The sequence below is a fragment of the Enhydra lutris genome, unplaced genomic scaffold (assembly GCF_002288905.1).
Source record: "Enhydra lutris kenyoni isolate GAN:26980312 unplaced genomic scaffold, ASM228890v2 scaffoldscaffold4, whole genome shotgun sequence".
NCBI classification, from domain to species: Eukaryota; Metazoa; Chordata; class Mammalia; order Carnivora; family Mustelidae; genus Enhydra; species Enhydra lutris.
This window is the reverse complement of record NW_019154088.1, coordinates 14839040-14860916: the sequence shown is the minus strand read 5'-3', so window position 1 is coordinate 14860916 and position 21877 is coordinate 14839040. Positions and strand designations below refer to the sequence as shown.

Genomic DNA, 21877 nt, shown 5'->3' with positions numbered 1-21877 from the left:
ATATGAATGGAGCTAGAGTGTATTATGCTAAATGAAATAAGTCAAAAAACGACAAATACCATATGATTTCACTCACATGTGGAATTTAAGAAAGAAAAGAGACAAACATATGGGAAGGGAGAAAAGAAAAAAAGAAGAGAAGGAAACAAGCCATAAGAGACTCTTAACAATAGAGACAAACTGAGGGTTGATGGAGGGAGGCAGATGGGGGATGGGCTAGATGAGTGATGGGTATTAAGGAGGGCACTTGTGATGAGTACTGGGTGTTGTATATAAGTGATAAATCACTGAACTCTACTCCAGAAACCAATCTTGCACTGTTTGTTAACTATCTAAAATTTAAATTAAAAAAAAACAAAAACTTTATTCCAAACTCATGTTTTAATTAATTAATTAATTTATTTATTTATTTATTTTAAAGATTTTATTTGTTTATTTGACAGACAGAGATCAAAGGTAGGCAGAGAGGCAAGCAGAGAGAGAGGAGGAAGCAGGCTCCCTGCTGAGCAGAGAGCCTGATGCGGGTTTCGATCCCCAGACCCTGAGATCATGACCTGAGCTGAAGGCAGAGGCTTTAACCCACTGAGCCATCCAGGCGCCCCTCATGTTTTAATTTAAATTTGATGGCAAACCTATTTCCCAGTGTTGCATTAACTGTTTCAACCAGTGGCAAATGCTAGAAATGGGGTACTGCAGTGATAACTTAATGTTCAAAAACCAGCGGACACCAGATGTGGCACAAAAAGCATTTACCTGCCATTACATAGTCATTTTGTTCATAGTTGTTTGTCTTCTGTCTTTATTTTTCTCAAATACCCTGTCTCCACCTGCTAGTTTCTATCTTACTCTCCTTTCTCTGTGTCTATCACTTTCCTTTGTATGTTATTGGTATTGGCTCCTCTTCTTATCTTACCTCTGTCTCTGGTTACCCCTCTTTATTTAAATAATCTTCAGCACCTTCTCCCTATTCTTTTCCTTTCTATTTCCTTTTTTTCATCTCCCACTTCCCTTGCAAGTCAACATTATTTATAAATATATTTTAGTTTTATCATATATAATAATTACTGGTTTTAATTATAATTTCCTGTTATTTTAAGATATTTGTTTTTTTAATTTTCTCCATAAATAAAAATACAAGAAATAGAGTCAACTTTTATAGATGTATGTGCCAATTATCTTTTTTTTATTCCTACTAATCAGTGACCCCTGAGAGACCCCCTTCGTGTAGGCTTATCTATTGTTGCGTGAAAGAAAAATGAGAAGTACTACATAATTTTTATATCCTTCATCACAATATTCAGTCATTTCCAAAACATAGCTGTTTCCTAGACCTAAAATTTCAAGGTGGACTGGTTTCTTTTCTGAAGCTGTGTAGGAGGAGACATTGCGTAAGCTACCCCAGGGAAATTGTATGAGAGTCTGATGACCAGTTGAACTCTCAGGGAGAGCTCAAACTAGCTCACTCCATCATTTCCCAGGAGCATAGATAAACATCTTTTAATTCTACTTCCTTCCCCAAACACTGCCTTTCTTTTTCCTTTCCTTATTTTATGATTGTGAGGGCCTCTGCTCCAAATCAGACTTGAATTCCACCACACACTTTCAACTCTTTCAGGCCACAGCAGAGCCCCTCAGTCAAGAAAACACATTTACTCATTCAGTAACTTACCACATAAGGGATCTCTGCCTTTTAGGGTAGGGAGATGACAGTGCTTACTAATTTTCCATATTGTAAGCTTTAATAGTAGAATTTTAACACTTGGCCACCTGGATGCTTTAGTCTGTTTGTGTGGGGAAAGGTGTTTTATGTATTCTTTCAAATCATACCCCAGAGGCAACCACTTATTCTAAACACAAAGGCAGCTCAGCTCATGATGTGTGGGTAGCAATTAAGATCATCAGGGAAAAAAAAAGAGAGAGAGAGAGAGTGAGAGAGAGAAAGACAGACAAAAAAAAAAAAAAAGAAAGAAAGAAAGAAAGAAAATGAAGTTTCACTGACCTAGTTGCTAATCTGAACAGAATGTTCTATCAAGTACAAACATCAGTTTATGGCCAAAAGGACAGAGCTCCCTGCAGTTGGCCATTCTTTCCTTCTGCTTTTATTTCTAAGTCAAAGGGAATATCCTCAGATTCTGTTTTACTCCTTCATTCCAGTAACAAATTGAACACTGACTTCATTCTAGGCATGAGGGATTGAAAGAATATCTTCAAGAACCTGGATTTCTGGAGGGAATGTATGAATATCACATTAAATAATAATACAGTTTGGCCAACCTATTTAAAACTCCTACTGCTGTTCTACCTCCTTCTTGATACAGTATATATTACCTTCTAGCATTCAATGTAGTTTTCTCTATTTCCTTTACCATTGGCAGTGTATCTTCCTTCCTAGAACATATGCTCCATAGGGCAAGTGTATTTGGCTGTTTTTATCAACAGTGTTTCCAAACACCTAGAAAAAGTGTCTTACATAAAGTAGGTATTGCCTAAATGAATGAATTACAGCTTCCCTATAAGGCCTGTAATAAATACTGTGGTGTATCCTCAAGAGCTCTCCTTCCCGGTCACTGTACCCATGCTTAAACTGTTGGGGCTGTTTGCTGTTGATAGCTGCTTACAGTTGTGTCCCTCAGTGGATAATGCCTTCAACTGAAATAACTGTATTGCTCAAGATTATATATCCTTTAAAGGTGTGTCCTGGGTCCAATGAGTAGTATCATGCAGGATATAAATAATTCAGCCCCTTGTCTTAATTTGGAACAAGTCTGAAGGGACATCCCAGCTTCAGAACAGGTCACATAAGGTCAGGTCCTATTTGCAACTGTGTTATGAGTCAGTTTCTCCTGCCTTACTTTAATATATGTCACTCCCCAGAGCAAGCAACTCTTTGCTTCACAGTCTGTTACTCTAAACCAAATAGATATAAAAGCATTGACTAGGGCTGCCTGGGTGGCTCAGTCAGTTAAGCGTCTGCCTTTCACTCAGGTCATGATCCTAGGGTCCTAGGTTCTAGCCCTGAGTCAGGCTCCCTGCTCCACTGGGAGTCCACTTCGTCTCTCCCACTGCCCCTCCCCCTTACTTGTGTGCATGTTCTCTCTCAAGTAAATACAGTCTTTAAAAAAAAAAAAAGCATTGACTAAATTTTCTTTGAAATATCGGGGATGGCTTCAGTGAGTAGTTAATGGGTAAGTAAGGGGAGAAACAGCATCCAAGTGAATGACAAAATTTATATAAAGGCAGAGAAACGTAGAATAAGGTATACTTATCATGGCTTCTGTTTTCATCCATTCTCCTGATGAACTAAAGGGAATTCAGGGATTATAAGCAGAGATATATCATTCTGATTTTATTGGCAGAAAACTAAAGAACAAAACTGAAACATAAATTTTCTGGGTCGGGAGACATATTTTATTGTTCTTCATAATCCCTTCCCCCTTAAGCCATTGCCACATCCTGCTCCCAATGTCTTGGGATAAGGATTCATCAATGTTAGTTGATTCAGTAAATGAAATATTGTCCTAAAGTAGAAGAATAATGTATACATTAATTAATAATACATTTTAGACTAACAAAACAACAGTTCCAATTTTATCCTTTAAGATTGATAACTTGAATGTAGAACGGGGCCCACAAAAATTCCAAGAAGAAAAATAAATTATATTCACAAATTCTATAAAGAAGTCTTTTCTGTTATTAATTTTGACTGTTTCTCCCATCCACTGTGTTCTGTATCTGGTAAGCTTCCAAATCTATCTGTGTTGCCTCCTTCCTTTATCTGGGCAAATTTTGAGTGTGTGGAAGCTCCACAGAATTGATTTATAAGAGTTATGGTGGGATAGGAAAACATGGAAATTTCCATGTATTATGATGATACACATGAAAGGTATTTTGTTTTTCTCTTTTTAATCAGATTTGTCTTTCCTAGGCAAGTAAAAAGGGTCACCCTGAGACTTGTGATAGCCTTACATGTGGGCCAAAAGCGTGGGGACCTACAATGAAACAGTATAAGGCACAGAGGATATATAATACTTTAAACATAAGATTACCAATTTTGCCTATAGCTAGCCAAGTGCTTTTTCAACCACTTAGATTGTCTATATTAGTATAATCTATGTGATTTGCCATGTGTTAGTGCCATAAATGGGAACAGAGAACAGATGTCTTAGCACACAGACCATGTTTTTTTGACATAAGAGGCCCCCATGAGCAGTATCTCACATTAGCGTTAGAATGCTATCTATTCAAAATTTAACGATTGGAAAGGCTTACCCTAGGGACTGTCTTTCCCATTCATTAATACCCTAGATTATTATGCTTCCTTGATCTCTAGTTGTACCATTCTTGGCAATCCCAACTATAGGGAAACCTCACCATTTACAATGAGTACCCTTGCTTCCAGCTCATTGAACGAGCTGCCAAAAGCCATAGGGAAGTGCTTCCCTTTGGCTCTATGATAAACTTATATGATCCAACTTCAGCAGGGGCATCATTGATGCTCTCCTCTACCCAGCTACTTCTGTATTTCAGTACCTGTAATCAACAGTACCACAGTACCTGTAATCAACCTTTTCTACCCTCGCATCCCTTACTCATCCTACAATCCTCAGTAGTAGTCAATATCCTCGCCTTCTCTCTCTGATCCCGTAGCTTTTGGCATGTACTGCTATCATAGCATTTAATCATTTTGCTTTATTCCATTCGTTTTTACACTTGAGGAAACTGGATATAAAAATAGCAGGTGAGTAATCCAAGATCACACAGCTGGTAGGAGGCAGATCCAAATTTAGAAGTGAGGTTTTCAAATCCAAATTTGCTGCTCTTTCTATTTTATCAGATAACTTTCTTATAAGGAAAAACTGTTTTCCATAATAAAAACAAATCCAGAATCTCAAGGTAGAGGGAGAATCTTCAGGAGGACATGGACAGATAACCCAACAGTTTAGAACCATGACCTTTCTCTTTATTCTTTGCTTCACTGAATTAAAATAATGTGGTGTCATATTGGTTCCCAGAAATGGACTGCATTCCTTCAGTGGTTAAAAACAATTTTTCTTGGGTTGAATTGACATTGCTAATCAGAATGGGACTTTCTCAAAGACTTCAAGTCTTTTATGTTGTGTTACCTACATTTACTTCCTGTTTTGCTCTTGGTATTTGGGGAACTCCAACATAGTTAAACTCTCACTTGAAGGGTTCATTCATTAACAGGCCTAAGGTTGGCAGCCTTTAAAATGGCCCACAACAATCCCTGTCCCAGTATTCACATCTTTGTGTTATTCCTTCTGCATAATCATTGGCTGGACTGACTCACCTCTCTCAGTTAGAATAATGTAGTAGGAATAGAATGTTGCTTTTAAAATTAAGTTATGGGGGCACCTGGGTGGCTCAGTGGATTAAGCCTCTGCCTTCAGCTCAGGTCATTATCTTAGGGTCCTGGGATCAATCCATCGAGCCCAGCATTGGCCTCTCTGCTCAGCAGGGAGCCTGCTTCCCCTTCTCTCTCCACCTGTCTCTCTGCCTACTTGTGATCTCTCTCTCTGTTAAATAAATAAATAAATTTTAAAACTAAAATTAAGTTATGAAACGTCTGTGGTTTCCATCTCAGGAGCCCTCTCTGCTGGCTTTCTCCCTTTCTCCAGTCTTTCTCTTCATCTCTTCTTCTCTGAGGCTTGCCAATAGCCACATGGGTAAGCTTGGAAGCCAGTTCTCCTAAAATTCGCCTCTCGTTTTTGTAGTCTTTCTCCTCAAATAGTTACTTTTTTCAAAGGCATAAATCATGTCATATTTACCTCTGTCTCTCACACTGTCTAATGTTTTATCTGGCACATTTTAGCTATTACATCATGATTTTTGAATCAGTGATACATTTGAATGTGTCAATCAGGATACCTTTACTGAATAAAATACCGTTTGATGTTGTTTCTCCTATAAAATTCAATCAAACCATCTGTAAGCCACCACTTACAAATCAACATGTTTCAGGAAGAAAATAAATAAAATGATACATACACACACACAGGTTATTATTTTTTCTCCAAATAATCCATTTGTGGAATTTGGAGAAGACACCTCCTAAAAAAAACCCCACCCAAGCCACCCTAAACTATCATTAAGTCTGCATAGAAAGTCTGCATAGAAGTATATTTTTTTGCATTAATATCATTAATAAGTAAAAATCAAATGGTTTATAAATCCCCAGGTAGCATGATTAAAAATCTGATATAAAGGTTACCATAAAGGACTTGAGTTTATTTAATTTAACAAAAAAAGATCTCTGACTCAATATCTTTTGTATTGTATATTTTCAATTTTAACAATTAAGATGGCATAGGGAATTCTTTATGCTAATGTTATAGCTCCTTGGTTGAGCCCTAACACCATTATCTGCTTTAATGAATAATTCATTCCCTGTTGAAAACTTAACTATATCATTTTTACTGGATATGAATGAAACTTTGAAGTGCAATTTAAGTTGAAAGAATTTAAGATTGTAGAGAATTCCCATAAACCATCAAAAAATGCTGTGCTGGCAGTATTACCTGGCACTTGAGTGTAATCGCTTTATAGAAAGCCTGTGTGAGAGTCTAAGTTTTGTTTCTTTTGTAGAAAATATCAATGGGATTCATTTCTTACTGCATTTTCACACTGTGCACTGATTAGTTTACCTCTAAGTATCTAAAACAATATGCTCTGCATTTTCAACTACAGATTGAGAACCTAGAGAGTCACTGTAAAGAAAGCTGATATGTTCTCTTCCAATACTAAGTTTGACATGGAGAGAAGTCGTGCCTAATAAAGAATCTCAACCCTGGAAATGGCTTAAATATATTAAAGATTTACAAGTGGAATTAATGGATTCTCAGCCCATTGCATTCGAAAAACGCAGTAGATGAAATGGTGATAACCTACTTTTGGAAAAAAGCTAAACAGGGCCACCTGGGTGGCTCAGTGGGTTAACTTCTGCCTTTGGCTCAGGTCGTGATCCCGTGTTCCTGGGATTGAGCGCCATATCAGGCCCCTTGCTCAGCAGGGAGTCTGCTCTTCTCCTTCTGCCTGCTGCTCCCCTTGTTTGTTCATGCTCTCTCTCTGACAAATAAATAAACAAAATCTTCAAAAAAAGAAAAAAACCTAAGCAGTGTTAACTGTTTTAACATCTTAAAGAGTTTGCCACGAATCAGAATATCTGCACTTTCTGGCCTTGTGATCCAAGATGAGCTAGGATGCATATGGGGATGAAGATTTTTCTCAAAACTGTTAGAGGCTAGTCACCTTGGTCAACATGGGAAAACAACTTAAAACTTGGGAAGCATTGGGTTTATACCATATCACATGACCAAACAGAAGAATTTGAAACATTCACAATCTACCAAAGCCATTAGGAACATAACAGGAAAAAAAAAAAAAAGTCTATTCCAAGAAATACTGCACTATTTCCTTATGTCCAAAATAAATATCATAATCACTTAATCCCTTTTATTTATTTTCTTAGCGAAGAGGGAGCTCACCTTAAAATGTATAGCACAACTTCAGAATAACTGTATAAAACATTTCCTATAACCTGCATAACCTTGGCCATATCTTCTTACCCTTTGTCTTGTTTTCTACTTAATCAGAGTTTCATCAACTTCATTTTTAAATGTCTAAATTTTAGTTATAATTGTGTATTTTTGAAAGCAATTTAAAGTATTTGTTAAATTAGAGAAAAGAGAGAAGGAAAGAAAGGAGAAAGAAAATTTTTAAAGGAAAAACAAAAGGAAAAGGGAAAAGGAGAATGACCAATAACAACAACAGAAGGCAGAAAAGAAGGGAATGAGAGAAGGAAACCAAGATGTTACCATGTTAGTCTGGGTCCCTACCCTTGTTTATATATTTAAACTTGGCCCAAACCCTACTCTGTTAACATTTGAAAAGCAAAAAGTCTGCAAACTTTGATGCCTCTGAAGACAATGTCGCATACTTTTTCTCTGGCTTCTTGCTCCAAGTCCTCTTGTTCATTGTCCTCTAGAACAGAACCGCGGATGCATTGGTGAGATCCTTCATCAGTTTCCACCAGATATCAGCTTGATTTGAGAATTTTGTAGAACTTTAGTAAACATTTTGGAGGGAACCTGAGGTGGCATTCTCACTGGCTCACTTCCCCCAACACTACCTTTCCTCCTACACCTTTCCTTCTTTATTAATGTCTAAACAATTCAGGATAATTAAAAATTCCTTATCTTGTCTAATGAAAAACAGTTTTCTCATTTCTAGATATTGTATATGCCTACAAACTAACTCCATATACACCTAAAGAATTTATCTTTTCCTAGAGAGAATTTTTACCAATTATTAGTATATTAACATACACATGCATGCATATAAATAAATATGTATATATTTATGGAAGAGAGAAAAGGGAAAGAAAGGTAGCATAGAAGGGGGAAGGGGGAGGACGGAAGGAAGAAGGAACAAAGGAAGGGAAAGAGGAAGAAAGAGACAAGTGCTAATTAGAGAACAACACCAAGGTTAAAAATATGGAATACTGAAGGAATTGAGAGCAGCATGTTATAGTAGCTAAAACTATGGCTGGGATTAAACATTGGCTTCACCCGATAACTAGTTTTGCAACCCAGAGCAAGCCATTGAACTTTTCTAGGCTTCAGTTTCCCCCATCTATAAAATTGGGATGCAAATAATAGTACTCAATTCATGGTCTGTTAATCGGTCTCAAGTGAGATAATAATGTAAAGTACTTAAAACACTATCTACTCTGTAAGTCATAAATAATTGTTTGCCATTATTATCAAGTGCAATTATTATAGAAATCACACTAGGATGACAGGAAATGCCTGAAGACAGAAGGGGCTGCAAATGTCATGGAGTGAAACACTGATTCTAACAAACATGGTATGTATTAGGCAGATTTATTAGACAACTTTGCTACAAAGAACATCTTCATCAGCATCCCCAAACATACACACGCACACGCGCACTCCCACACACAGAATTTTTAACCTCAGCCTCACTGACTGTCTTGCTAACTCCATTCCACAAAAGTCTCAGTCATGAGGGGTCTAGATGTAAAAGTAGATCCTGTGGCATAATTGTGACTGGAATTGAAGGGGGAAAAATGGTAGGAGAATCCTCCATTCAGAGCTTTAAACACTCCAACTTACAAACCAATGTCTAAGTGAAGAGAACACACTTGAGGGCAATTTGACCCCTTTAAGACTGAATATTTTCAGAGGCCTCAGATACGGACAAAAGGCTGAAGCAATGCAGACTGGTGAGCTCTATCCTTGAAGGAGACTCTACTGTTTTAGTGAGCCGCTTGTGGTCTAGCCAAGCGGTGTTTGTTTTTAAAATCTCTTAGTAGAACTAACCTAAAGTTTGTAGGCTGTAATGTATAGGAAAGATGATATTTAATATGATTTTATTCTCTTGAGGTATAGTGATGCTGATGCCCATCACGGCTGACTCTAGGTTCCCCCTTTTCCTTGTAGTGAGCATCATGGGTTTTACATGGATTAGACTCTCTCTCTCCAGCTTTTCAGTTTTAGCACTTTATGAATAAGAGTCAGCAGAACTTTAAAAGCATGACCTGTCCAGTGGACTATTCAACTTTCATTCTTCCCTAAAGCATTCTTGGTCACAAATTTAAAGCGTAGGTTTGAGAGGAGAAATACTTAATTAAAGCCTATGGCAATATCACCAAGAGGATAAAAAGTAATAATCTTTTGAATTTGCTTTTGTGCAGATAAAAAAAAATGCAGCCTTTCCATTTCTCTTAGATATTATATCCAAGATAAAAGCACTGAATTTCCAAACACTTCTGTTATTGTCAGCTTTCTGGCATGTAACCCTTTCTCTGAAAAAAATAAGAAAGGCAGAAATGTACGGAGATGCTTCTTAGCTTGAATCTGTGGACAAGGCACTGTACCTTCTCTCTTAAATATCATTTTATAAAACCAGGTTTGCCTTGTTTATATTCCCTACACATCTCTTCCTTTTTGTCTACCTTAGGTCTTTTAAATTTATCTTCAAGAAAAGTGCTGTATTATGGAATCAAGTTTCCCTTTTTTCCCAAAAGAATTGTGTGCAATATTTATTTCCCATATGTTGCAATTTAGAGCACACAGGAAACTGTGTTGAATACCATCACTTCAGCTTTCATTTCTTTATCAAGATAATACTTACACACATTTCTATATAGTGTATAATGAAACTATACATTTCTTCATTTTCTGCATAGTCTATCAGAATTTAGACTTCTAAAACCAAGGAATATTTACTTGTAATACTCCATAGGGTAAATATTGTTCATGTTTGATGGGGGTGAATAATAAATAGAGTTCCGTATTAAAAACAAAAGCAGTTCTTATCTAACTCAACTACTGTGAACTGTTACTCTAAAGGTTAAAGAACATGTACATAGACATGAGGTTTGGTTCCCAGGAGGCTTTCAATCATCATTTAATACATGAGAGATGAATTATTGAGAACATCACAATTCTAAGGAATTCCCATGTACTCAAAGTAAGACATCAGTTAGACTGCTTATAATAAAAGTGTTATTACTTTTTTTCATATTTTTCCTCTAAATGTGAAAAATTGGACTGAACTCAAATAGCCTTTTTTTTTTCTTCAGGAAAACCTGGTATTTTTAATAAGCTTATGATGACCTGTCATTAAATTTCATGATTCATTTTTTTCTTAGAAAGGATTACTGATCCTGTAATGAAAACTTCCAAATGGTCAGGCACATGATTTCTAAAAGAAAATTTCAGGCAAAATAACCTATCTTAAGTACAGGTTCATTGATCTAGTTTGATTGTTGAATTTATATATTAAATGGAATTGATTAATTTTCAAAAGTCCTACTCATGAATTATGTATTTCTTTTGAACCATCTGAGGAATGTCAACTATGAAAAATATTTTTCAACATTTCTCTGATACATCTTGAAATTATGCTTGATAATTAGTAATAGAGGAGAAAAAGAATAAAGACAGAAAAATTAAATACTTTGATTTCAAAGGCACATAAATTAGAATAATAGTAAAAACGAATCTATTTTCAAGTCTAGTCACTAAGAATGTTTTTGGCACTTGGAAATGTCAGTGACTATATGAAACATATAGATCCTTCAGGAATTAAAAATTGGGAGGAATATACCAATTTAAAATGTTCTTTTGACATCAGTTGGAACTATATGAAAATTTCTAGAAACCTTCTTAAAAAAAACAACAGAATTAGGGCTTTATAGATCTTATCAATTTCTTTAAAAAGGAAAAAATTGTGGGGTTTTTTTTGCATATTTTTCAGAAAATTAATTTAGATAATAATGTATGGAAGACCTGCAACTAATAAGCTTTGTTTAGATATAATTCTCTTTAATTTTTTATTTTTTTAATCTTTCTGGTCATTATTAGTACTAAAATACTTTCAGGAATTGTTGTCTGTGTTCACCCGTTTCGAGTACCTCTCTTTTTTTTTTTTTTTTAAGATTTTATTTATTTATTTATTTGACAGACAGAGATCACAAGTAGGCAGAGAGGCAGGCAGAGAGAGAGGGGGAAGCAGGCTCCGTGCTGAGCAGAGAGCCTGATGTGGGGCTCGATCCCAAGACCCTGGGATCATGACCTGAGCCAAAGGCAGAGGCTTAACCAACTGAGCCACTGAGGTGCCCCTCGAGTACCTCTCTTTAATACAAATTAGAAAAGAATCTTTTGAGAACTGTTTAAGAAATAAATCCATACATTTATAGGCAACTAATCATTGACAAAGTTCCCAAGAACACAAAATGGGGAAAAGATGATCTGCTCAATAAATTCAGGAAAACTGAATTTCCACAGGCAAAAGAATGAATTTGGACCCTTATTTCCCATTATACACAAAAATTAACTCAAAGTGGATTAGACACTTAAATGTAATACTTGAAACCATAAAACTACTAGAATTAAAAACAGTAGAAAAGCTTTTGACATTGGTGTTGGCGATGGTTTTTTTGAATGAGACATCAAAAGCATAAATAACAAAAGCAAAAATAGGTAAGTGGGATTACATTAAACTAAAAAGTCTGTACAGCAATGGGAACAATCAGCAGTGAAAAGGCAACCAATGAAATGAGAGAAAACATTTGCAAACCATATATCTGATAAGAGGTTAATATCTAAAATATATAAGGAACACATATAACTCAGTAGCAAAAACAAACATATAAAAAAAATAATCTGTTTAATAATGGGCAAATGACCTGAACAGCATTTTTCTAAACACAAGGTGATATCACATCTGTTAGAATGTCTATTACCAGGGCACCTGGGTGGCTCAGTTGGTTAAGGGCTGATTTCAGCTTAGGTCATATTCCTCAGGGTCATGAGATCAAGCCCCACAGAGAGGGCTCTGCGCTTAGCAGGGAGTCTGCCTGAGATTCTCTTTCTCCCTCTGCCCCTCCATCTCCTCTCTCTCTCTTTCTCTCCTTCTGTGTCTTGTTCTCAAATAGTAAATAAATAAATCTCTTTTTTTAAGATTTTATTTATTTATTTGACAGACAGAGATCACAAGTAGGCAGAGAGTCAGGGAAGCAGGGAGGGGGGAAGCAGGCTCCCTGCTGAGCACAAAGCCGGATGCGGGGGCTCAATCCCAGGACCCTGGGATCATGACCTGAGCTGAAGGCAGAAGCTTAACCCACTGAGCCACCCAGGCACCCTGTAATAAATAAATCTTAAAAAAAAAAAAAGAATGTCTATTGCCAAGAAGACAAGATATAATAAGTGTTGATGATGTGGAGAAAAAAAAAATAAAACAAACCTTGTGCACCATTTGTGGGAATGTACATTTGTACATTGATTCTCTCAGTTACCTATTTCAAACCACAGAGATAGTGTCCAGAACAGAACCACAGAGGGGAAGACCTGACTTTCTATATCTCCTATAGTTTATTTTTCCATTGCTGAAATTGTGCTTACCTCATAAAAATAGTCTTAAATGAAAATTGCCTTCAAATTCTCAGGGACAAGTTGTTTGCCTAGAGGAAAAGTGGGAATGTGGGAGAAGTAGAGAACATACTGTAAACAAGAGCAATGTAAGAGTTAGGTGCATGGTCTTCTATAACTTATTAGAAGACCTCTGTACAAGAGGAGAGCTATAAAAGTGGAAACAGATCCTAAACCCTGGACTAACTGAATGTGGTAAAATTTATTATTGCTTCAAACATTGGGCTTACCCAGGGGGCAGAGCTTCATGACAACTTATCACAAATGATAAGAAGACAGTCTGATTAAATCACTAGGAGTTTCAAGACAGGACGTCATGTAGCATTCTCTAGATTATAATTTGGCCCTATAGTCTCTAATGCTTGGGTTTACATTTGACATGAAAGTTTTTGGCCTGAAAATGACCCCTTTGGGGTTTTAGCTAAAGCTAACTTTCCTGGATCTTCACATTTTGTTGATCTCATACAGGCTATGTGACGTCAGTTGAAACAAACCTAAAATACAGATCCACCCGTTATTCCTCAGAGTGGGAGAAGTTTAAACACACACACACACACACACACACACACACACACACAAGGATTGGGGTCACGTGTCCAAAAAATAGAAGTCACCTTGAGATTAAGCAATGCAAATGACCATGAAGCAGACAAAATTTGCTATTGCAAGATGCAAGAAGACCCAGCAGTAGAAGGTACTAATTTCTTACACAACTGAACATATTTACGATTTTAAAAGTGAAATAAGGGGGCGCCTGGGTGGCTCCGTTGGTTAAGCGACTGCTTTCAGCTCAGGTCATGATCCTGGAGTCCCGGGATCGAGTCCCGCATCGGGCTCCCAGCTCCACGGGGAGTCTGCTTCTCTCTCTGACCTTCTCCTCGCTCATACTCTCTCTCACTGTCTCTCTCTCAAATAAATAAAGTATTAAAAAAATAAAATAAAAGTGAAATAAGAAACCATCAGTTAGAACAAGGAAATTCATAAAAAGGGTACAAAGAAAAAAGTATTTATGATATGCTGTGTGACTCTTGGGTATTCTGTTTGGAGGACCAGACAATGGGGAAAAGCTAATGGGAGCATGCCAGCAGAATTAGAACTTCTGTCAAAGCTGCCAGAAGGTGATCCCTTCTCATTGCCCTCATCCCATGAAGCAATCTGTAGTTATTTACTAATTAGTGACTCAAGGACTGGCACCATGACCCTGGGCCACCACTTTACTCTCCAATGCCATAGTCAGCCAAGAGCTCTTTTAGACACCAAACTGGCTAGTCACTTGTGGACTTACTTTACAACTCAGTTAATAGATTTTGTATCCCTCACAATGCCTATTGCAGTGATACAGTCCATATTCTCGATAAGTGATTGCTGAGCAAAACATGTGATTGCTGAGCACGCAAGGTTATGATGCTGTAAACAGTCTTATGACTGTTTCTGATAAACAGTTCTGAATTAGCCTGAAATCAATCTCTCTTTCTCTCTCTTTTTCTTCTCTCTCTCTCTCGCTCTCTCTCACACACACACACACATACACACACAAGCACACACACACACACACACTCTCTTTCTTGGCCTCTGTTTACTTTCATCTGTTAGCATCTGGTTAGATATGTAATAATTGCTTCTAAATTAGGCTACATGTGGACAGGGTTAGAGAAGTGTAGTGTATCCAACAGAATAAACTATAATTTGGGGACATTGAACACAAAGAAGTGTGTAGTGTCAGTGCAGTCGTGATATTTTAATGATGAGGGAACTTCCGGCCTAAACATTCACTTCAACTCCAGCTGTCCTAAGCACCTTCTCATTAACAGAGGAAGAATCTACATTAGATTAATGGGGAATTGAGGGGCTTTATCACAGCAGATCTCAGGGTAATCCTGATGCTTTTCTCGTAACTCAAGGAACTCTAGTGGGCATATCTGTTAAAGGTCTGGATTCAAATAAGTAGAGTATTTGTTTTCACATGCAAACAGTAAGACAAGGTAGTGTGGCCAGTGGGTATAAATACAAACTAATTATACAATAGGTAAAATTACAACTATTTTGGGGCGCCCGGGTGGCTCAGTGGATTAAGCCACTGCCTTCGGCTCAGGTCATGATCTCAGGGTCCTGGGATCGAGCCCCGCATCGGGCTCTCTGCTCCGCGGGGAGCCTGCTTCCTCCTCTCTCTCTGCCTGCCTCTCTGCCTACTTGTGATTTCTCTCTGTCAAATAAATAAAATCTTTAAAAAAAAATTACAACTATTTTGACTTCTAGTAGTGAAAAGGTAACTGAAGTTTTCTAGGAGAGACAAATAAGAATTAAGTCAGATTGGATTTATTTAGGAATACAATAAAATTAAGTGTCATTCACAAAGATAGAAAGGAGTTAAGGATGACTTATAAGAAATTAATTAACAAAGTAGAATATACAATGTCCACAAGGTAATTCTTTTTAACTTCTTTGATTCCTGGAGAAAAGTGCTATCAGTTGAATTGTCTAGAGAAGCTTTTCTATTATATACAAATTTAAACTGGTTTTCCCCAAACAGGATGAATCCTTCCTAATAATAGTTGAGTCTAAGTCTACTGACCAAGATTTGTACAGATCTAGAAGAAATTGCAGAAAACACTGTATAGGGCAGCACAGAAGAAAGACTTGCGAGTCTATATTTCTCTGAGGGACTCAATATCCTTCTTCTGGCAAATAAGTAATCCCTCAATCTAAAGATGGCTTTTAAACGTTTTAAAATTTAATATTGTCTAAAATAGATGTGTGTATCAATAGCAATGTGAATTCAGCTCAGCAAACACCATTAAAGTCTGTACAAAGTATTTTTTAAAACACTCCAATGCCAATTTATTTTTAAAGGGTTCTGTGTAATTCTATGGTTTGCCTTTTTTGGTATTAATTATACAAATTTGAAAATTACAAAGTTGTAATGACCTAATACTATTAATAGTCATTCAGAAATAAAACTTTTCCTTCCTCCCAACAACTGTCCAGTGGGAATTAAAAGCCCTAAAAAGAGACCAATTCAACATGGCCTCTACCCTGGTTGGAAAAAAAAAAAAAAAGGAGAGAGAGAAGATGAGAAGAAAACAGAAATCGACTAAATGGTGTGTGGCCAGTGTCTCCCAGAGTAGGGCCCCGACTGTGGCTGGGGTCATGAAAGGTCACCCAGGATACCTCAAAGCCACATCTTCCTCACTCCAGCATGTCCATGTCCCAGTCTAGGTGTCATGGAGATCCTTCATTAGCCTTTACCTCCACTGCTTTGCTGAGTGCATCTGGTTTTCTAAGTCTCATGTTGTCATAGCTGTCTGCACACTCCATTTTCCATGACAGGTTTCGATCAAAGCCTGCAGCTGAGCCTGCTGGTATTCCAATAGCTTCTTCCTGGGTCCAGACTCCATGTAGTATGTATATGGACACGGGTCCTGCAGGGTGTATCAGCACTTGGCCAAGAGCGTGACAGCATTCTGTAGGTGCTGCCAGTGATTCCAGGTCCCCAGATTGTTCATGCCCCTCTTCTGAATCTTCTCATGAATCCACTGGTAAATCTGCACCTTCAGCTGCAAGCTCTTACGGTTTTCCACCTCTCAAAGTAGAACAAGTACTTCTTTCTGGCCTGGGCTTGCTGGGTCAGGTCGACAGTGTCAGAGTTCTACTTGTTCCAGTTGCAGTTATAGTACTTGCTACTGTGGGTTTTCTAATCTCCTAGACATATCCAGTGGAATTCATGGTTACAGTTGGAGCATCACATGTGATTGCAGCCTTTGCTCTTCTCAATGCAGAAGTTGCACTTGGGATAGTCTTTAGCGTGAGCACCTAGGTAGTTGGCTGTTTCAGAGTCATCAGCACATTTCTTGAGCCATTTCCAGATCGTGACATAGACTGTGGCACGTGACACATTTGACAACTTGAAACAGAAGACCTCATTGCACTGATTGGACTGTACTTAGCAAGCTCTGGACTTCTATACATGAATCTCCAGGGGGCATTCTGCACCAGAGCACAGCTGGAGCTAGGAATGAAAGGGTAGCCCCTGTATTTGTCTCTCAATTCTTCATTAGGTAACAATGGAAACACGAAGTTCTCTAGTGTTTGGAGTGGACAGTCCTGAGTTATGCAAGAGATTCCCCCACCCATCCAAGTACTGAACGGTGCTGCTCCCAGAAGCTGCAACAAAACTGGTGCTGATAAACCAGAGAAAGTAGTTTTCCTTCTGCACAAACTGCATACCCACTGTGCAGTGGGTGAAGTGGGTGGGCAGCAGGGACATGCTTTGAGGGATGGGGCTGAACTTGAGCCTCAATGAGCAGCTGAGAAGAATCAGACTTGTATCTGTCCAGTATCTCTCCAACTTGCCAGTGGAAATTAATTAATATAAGTCTAGCAACTACATGAGATACCAGTGCCATACGATGTGCTAATGGTGGTGAGCATCACTGGCCTGTAGGACAGAGGCTAGGCTGGTTATATGCTCCTTGAGGGCACTCGAACTCTTTTTCTTTTTTTAATTTATTTTCAGCATAACAGTATTCATTGTTTTTGTACCACACCCAGTGCTCCACGCAATCCGTGCCCCCCCTAATACCCACCACCTGGTTCCCCCAACCTCCCACCCCCCCCGCCCCTTCAAACCCCTCAGATTGTTCTTCAGAGTCCATAGTCTCTCATGGTTCACCTCCCCTTCCAATTTCCCCCAACTCCCTTCTCCTCTCTAACTCCCCTTGTCCTCCATGCTATTTGTTATGCTCCACAAATAAGTGAAACCATATGATAATTGACTCTCTCTGCTTGACTTATTTCACTCAGCACTCGAACTCAAACTCAAGCAGTGAACTCAGGATCTTCGGCCCCGTGCTGCTCCACATTGCAGGCTACTCCCAGTTAATAGTTCTCTGTGTCCCCTGGGATCCTCATCCTCTTCCTCCTCACAATATGGGTCATAGTCCTCTTTGCCCCTGGCTGTTAACACCCACAGACATCTTAGCATCCAGCCAAGCTGCAGATCAGGAAAGCAGGGTTTTTCCCCTCGCCTTAAATTTTACACTTTCTCAAATGCATTAGTGGTTTTTTGTTTGTTTGTTTGTTTCCTGTAATTCTTGGAGATCTTTCAGGAAGATATCACCCCAAATATTCTATGTCATATAATTTCCATTGGGAGCCATGGCCCATGTCTGCTGAGTCTGGACGGGCTAGACTAGGTCTGGCTGGGTGAGGGCGATCTGACATAGGCGCACTAGGGGGCTGACTCCCAGGCTCCTTCCTCCCACAGAACAGTCTCCACAGCTCAGAATTGCTCTGTACAAAGTATGTTTTATGTGTTATGATAGTATAGACACCTATAAATGTATGTCTTTTTAAGACTACCTTTTTTTTTTTTTGGCTTTTGTTAGGGACTCATAACAAGAAAATGTCTATTTAGTCAATATGTGCATATGCTCACTCTTTAATTGGCTTAATTTTGTGCGTGTTTATGAGGATAAATTTGAATTGAAAAAAAGTGTCTATTTCTTTACTGATTCATTGGTAAATTGAGATCCATAGTTTTTTTTAGATTAATTTCAAAGTTAAAAACTAAATATATGGCTCCAGATGTTACTAAATGTTCAGAAACATGAAATGAAAGAGAAAAACAAGTTCAAGTTTGAAAAATTAGGATTTATTGGGGATTTTTTTTTAAGAAAAGTACTATTTTTGGAATTAGCGGGAATATAATTAAAACTGACATGTCACAATAAGTCACCAGGATGAAAGGTACAGCATAGGGAATATAATCACTGGTATTGTAATAGTAACAGATGGCAGCTACCCTTGTGATAAGCATGGAATAATGTATATATAGAGTTGTCAAATTTACTATGTTAAGATTGTGTTGCAGCTTTACTTCAAAAAAACCTGGCATATCACCCTTAGTTTTAGACAGAATAAGTGAAATAGTGTTGCATAGATTGATAAGAAAATATGAAGTTCAAAGCATTTAGTTTTTTAAAAGTTACTTATACAAAAGATTTTGACGCAGAAAGTATTAAATGTATAATAAGAAACTATCCGAAAGTTACTTATAATTTGAAGTTTGACAAATGAGTTTAACCTGACCTACCTTATATAATTGAATTTTGTACTTCAGATCTAATTAGTGTGAGCTTCTTACAGATATACTTTCAGTAAATAAAAATTGATTGAATTTAAATTTTTATAAGGGAAAATTTAATGTAAATAAGGTTGAAGAAATTCTAATTGAAAATATTCATTGTTCTTGAATTCATTTGTTTGATGATGTCAATTACAAGAACAGAAATTATCATGAATTGGGCTATTATTTGATCTTATTTCATTCTAATTAATGAGAAATAGATACACACCTTTTTAAAGGTAATGAGCCTGTAATAATGCACCTCTCTTCTGTGGCACTGAGTACAGTTATTGTGGATTATAAATTTGGAAGAGGAATACATAAAGCATCAGCCCATGAGAAAAAGGCAAGGACATTTGTTCCCCGAAAATAATTATGTGCATGAGAAAATGTTTAAATTGGGGCAATTTATGTGTTTGGCTACTTTGTTTAGATCCAAAAATAAATGGAGCTTCTTACTGATTCCCTAGAAGTAATTTTAACAAGAGGAAGAATGAGAGTAAATTTAATAGCAAAGGAACTAAAACTTCTTGTGCAAGATAGGTGGAGTTTGAAGTTACTCAGATACTATCTAGATAGTTACCAGAGAGCTTGGATAGATTATATGAATTGCACAGTTCTTAAGTTCAATGAATTTTGACAATTGTATATGCCTGAATAACCACCATGCACACACTCTCAAAAGTTCCCCTTTGGCCCTTTCCAATGACTTTCCCACTAGGGCCAAAACCTTCTGACTTCTATCATGTGTTATGAGTCCTGTCCTCAAACTTCATGTAAATTAATCATATAGTATGTATTCCTTTCTACTTATTTATATGGCTTCTTTCATTCAATGAAATGATACTGTGATTCACCCATATTGTTGAGTACATCAGTAATTTAGTCCTTTTTCTGAATATACCAAGTTTGTTTACCTATATTGCTGTTCATGAACATTTGGGTTGTGCCAGCTTTGGGCTATTATAAATAAAGCTGCTATGAATATTCACATACAAGCCTTTCTGTGAACATATCTTCTCATTTACCTTGGGGAAGTGCCTAAGAGTAGAATTGCTGGACTATAGAGTAAAAATATTTTAGTCTTTGGAAGAAGGTGTGAAATAGTGTCCAGACCTCTTTGTCTGCGTTTCTGTTTACTGGCTACTTTGTTACTAGTATTTTTATTATTAAAAAATCAGTTTATAAGCCAAGTTTACCTTAACAAAAAGATTCTACATGACTGGACATGGCTCACTGTATATTAAATAAAAAGAATTAGAAGTATTTTATAGTAGAAGAAAAATGGCATCTTAAAGATGTTCATGTCCTAATGCCTGGAACCTACGAATATGATATGTTACGTGACAAAGGGAAATTCAGGTTGCAGTTGGAATTAAGGTTGCTAATCAGCTGGCTGAGATGGGAAAATTTTTCTGGATTATCCACCTCGGCCCAATATAATCACGAGAGTCCTTATAAGTGGAAGAGGGAGGCAGAAGGAGAACCAGAAAGGTGGTGTGAGAAAGATTCACCCCAACTTTGCTGGGTTTGAAGATGAAGTATTGTGGCTACAAGCCAAGGAAATAAGCAACTTCAAAACCTAGAGGGAGAGTTTTAGCTAGAAATGACTTATTTCCTGAAGCTGTCCGATAGCTTCCAGTGGAAACATTGCCTTACCCACACTCTGATTTGCTGAGACCAACAGAATTGCAATGTGATAAATCTGTTTTTTAAAGCCCCTAAGTCACAGCAATTTGTAACATCTGCAGTAAGACACTCATATACCAGTGATGAGGCCAAATGAATTAAAAACATGACTTTGAAGCTCCAAATTGACATTAAGGACCCCAAATTATAGGGGTTTTTTTGTACTGTTCTTATGTGTTTGAATTAACCTACACATTTGCCATTTTCTTGTCCTTCCATATCTTATTTATGGTATAAATTTTACTTTATTTGAAGGATATTTTGTATGTCTGCTGGTAGAGAAAATTCAACAGTGGGCTTTGTTGAAAATTAGTTTGGTAAATTTAGAATTATAACTTGACAGTTATTTTCTCTCAGCATATTGAAGATATCATTTTTCCCCCCTGGCTTCCAATGTTGCTGTCAGTTTGATAGTTTTCCTCTAGAGATAACTGATATTTTCACATTGGCTGCTTATAGGAGTTTCCCATCTGTGTTTCATGTTCTTCAATTTCTCTATTACATATCTAAGTGAGGATTTGTTTGCTTGTGTTAGTTTATCATACATGGGATTATGGGGGGCTTTTTGAATGTATGTATTGGAAATGTCTCAACTGTCATCTCTTTGAATATTGCCTTCCTTCCTTATGTCCATCTGTCTGTCTTCCTTCCTTCCTTCCCTCCCTCTCTCCTTTTTTCTTATCTGTTCTTTTCTTTTTCTTTTTTCTTTTTCTTTTTCTCTTTTCTTCTTTCTTTCTTTCTTTCTTTCTTTCTTTCTTTCTTTCTTTCAGGCTGGGATTCTAATTACACATGTATTGAAACTTCTCAGTTAACCCTATGTATATCTTAACTTTACTTATGTATTCTTCTTCTTTTTCTGTCTTATCCTGGTTCTGAAGATTTTCCTCACAACTCAACCTTGAACAAGCTTTTATTGCCTCTCAGTGCTACAGGAAAATCAGTTATGCTAGGGCTTCATTTTTTGAGCCTCAAAAAAGTACTTTTCTCTCAAGGCTCTCATTTCAGTTTTGGGTCTCAAGGGTCTCATTTGGAAGTCATAAAATGAACATTGGCTTCTTCTTTTGACATTCATGCTTATAGTCAAAAT

At 37.3% G+C, this 21877-nt stretch overlaps 1 pseudogene; it reads right to left on the bottom strand.

Moving 5' to 3' along the window:
* Positions 1-16189: 16189 nt before the first annotated feature.
* LOC111140652 lies at positions 16190-17380 on the bottom strand (annotated as a pseudogene).
* Between the last annotated feature and the right edge of the window lie 4497 nt (positions 17381-21877).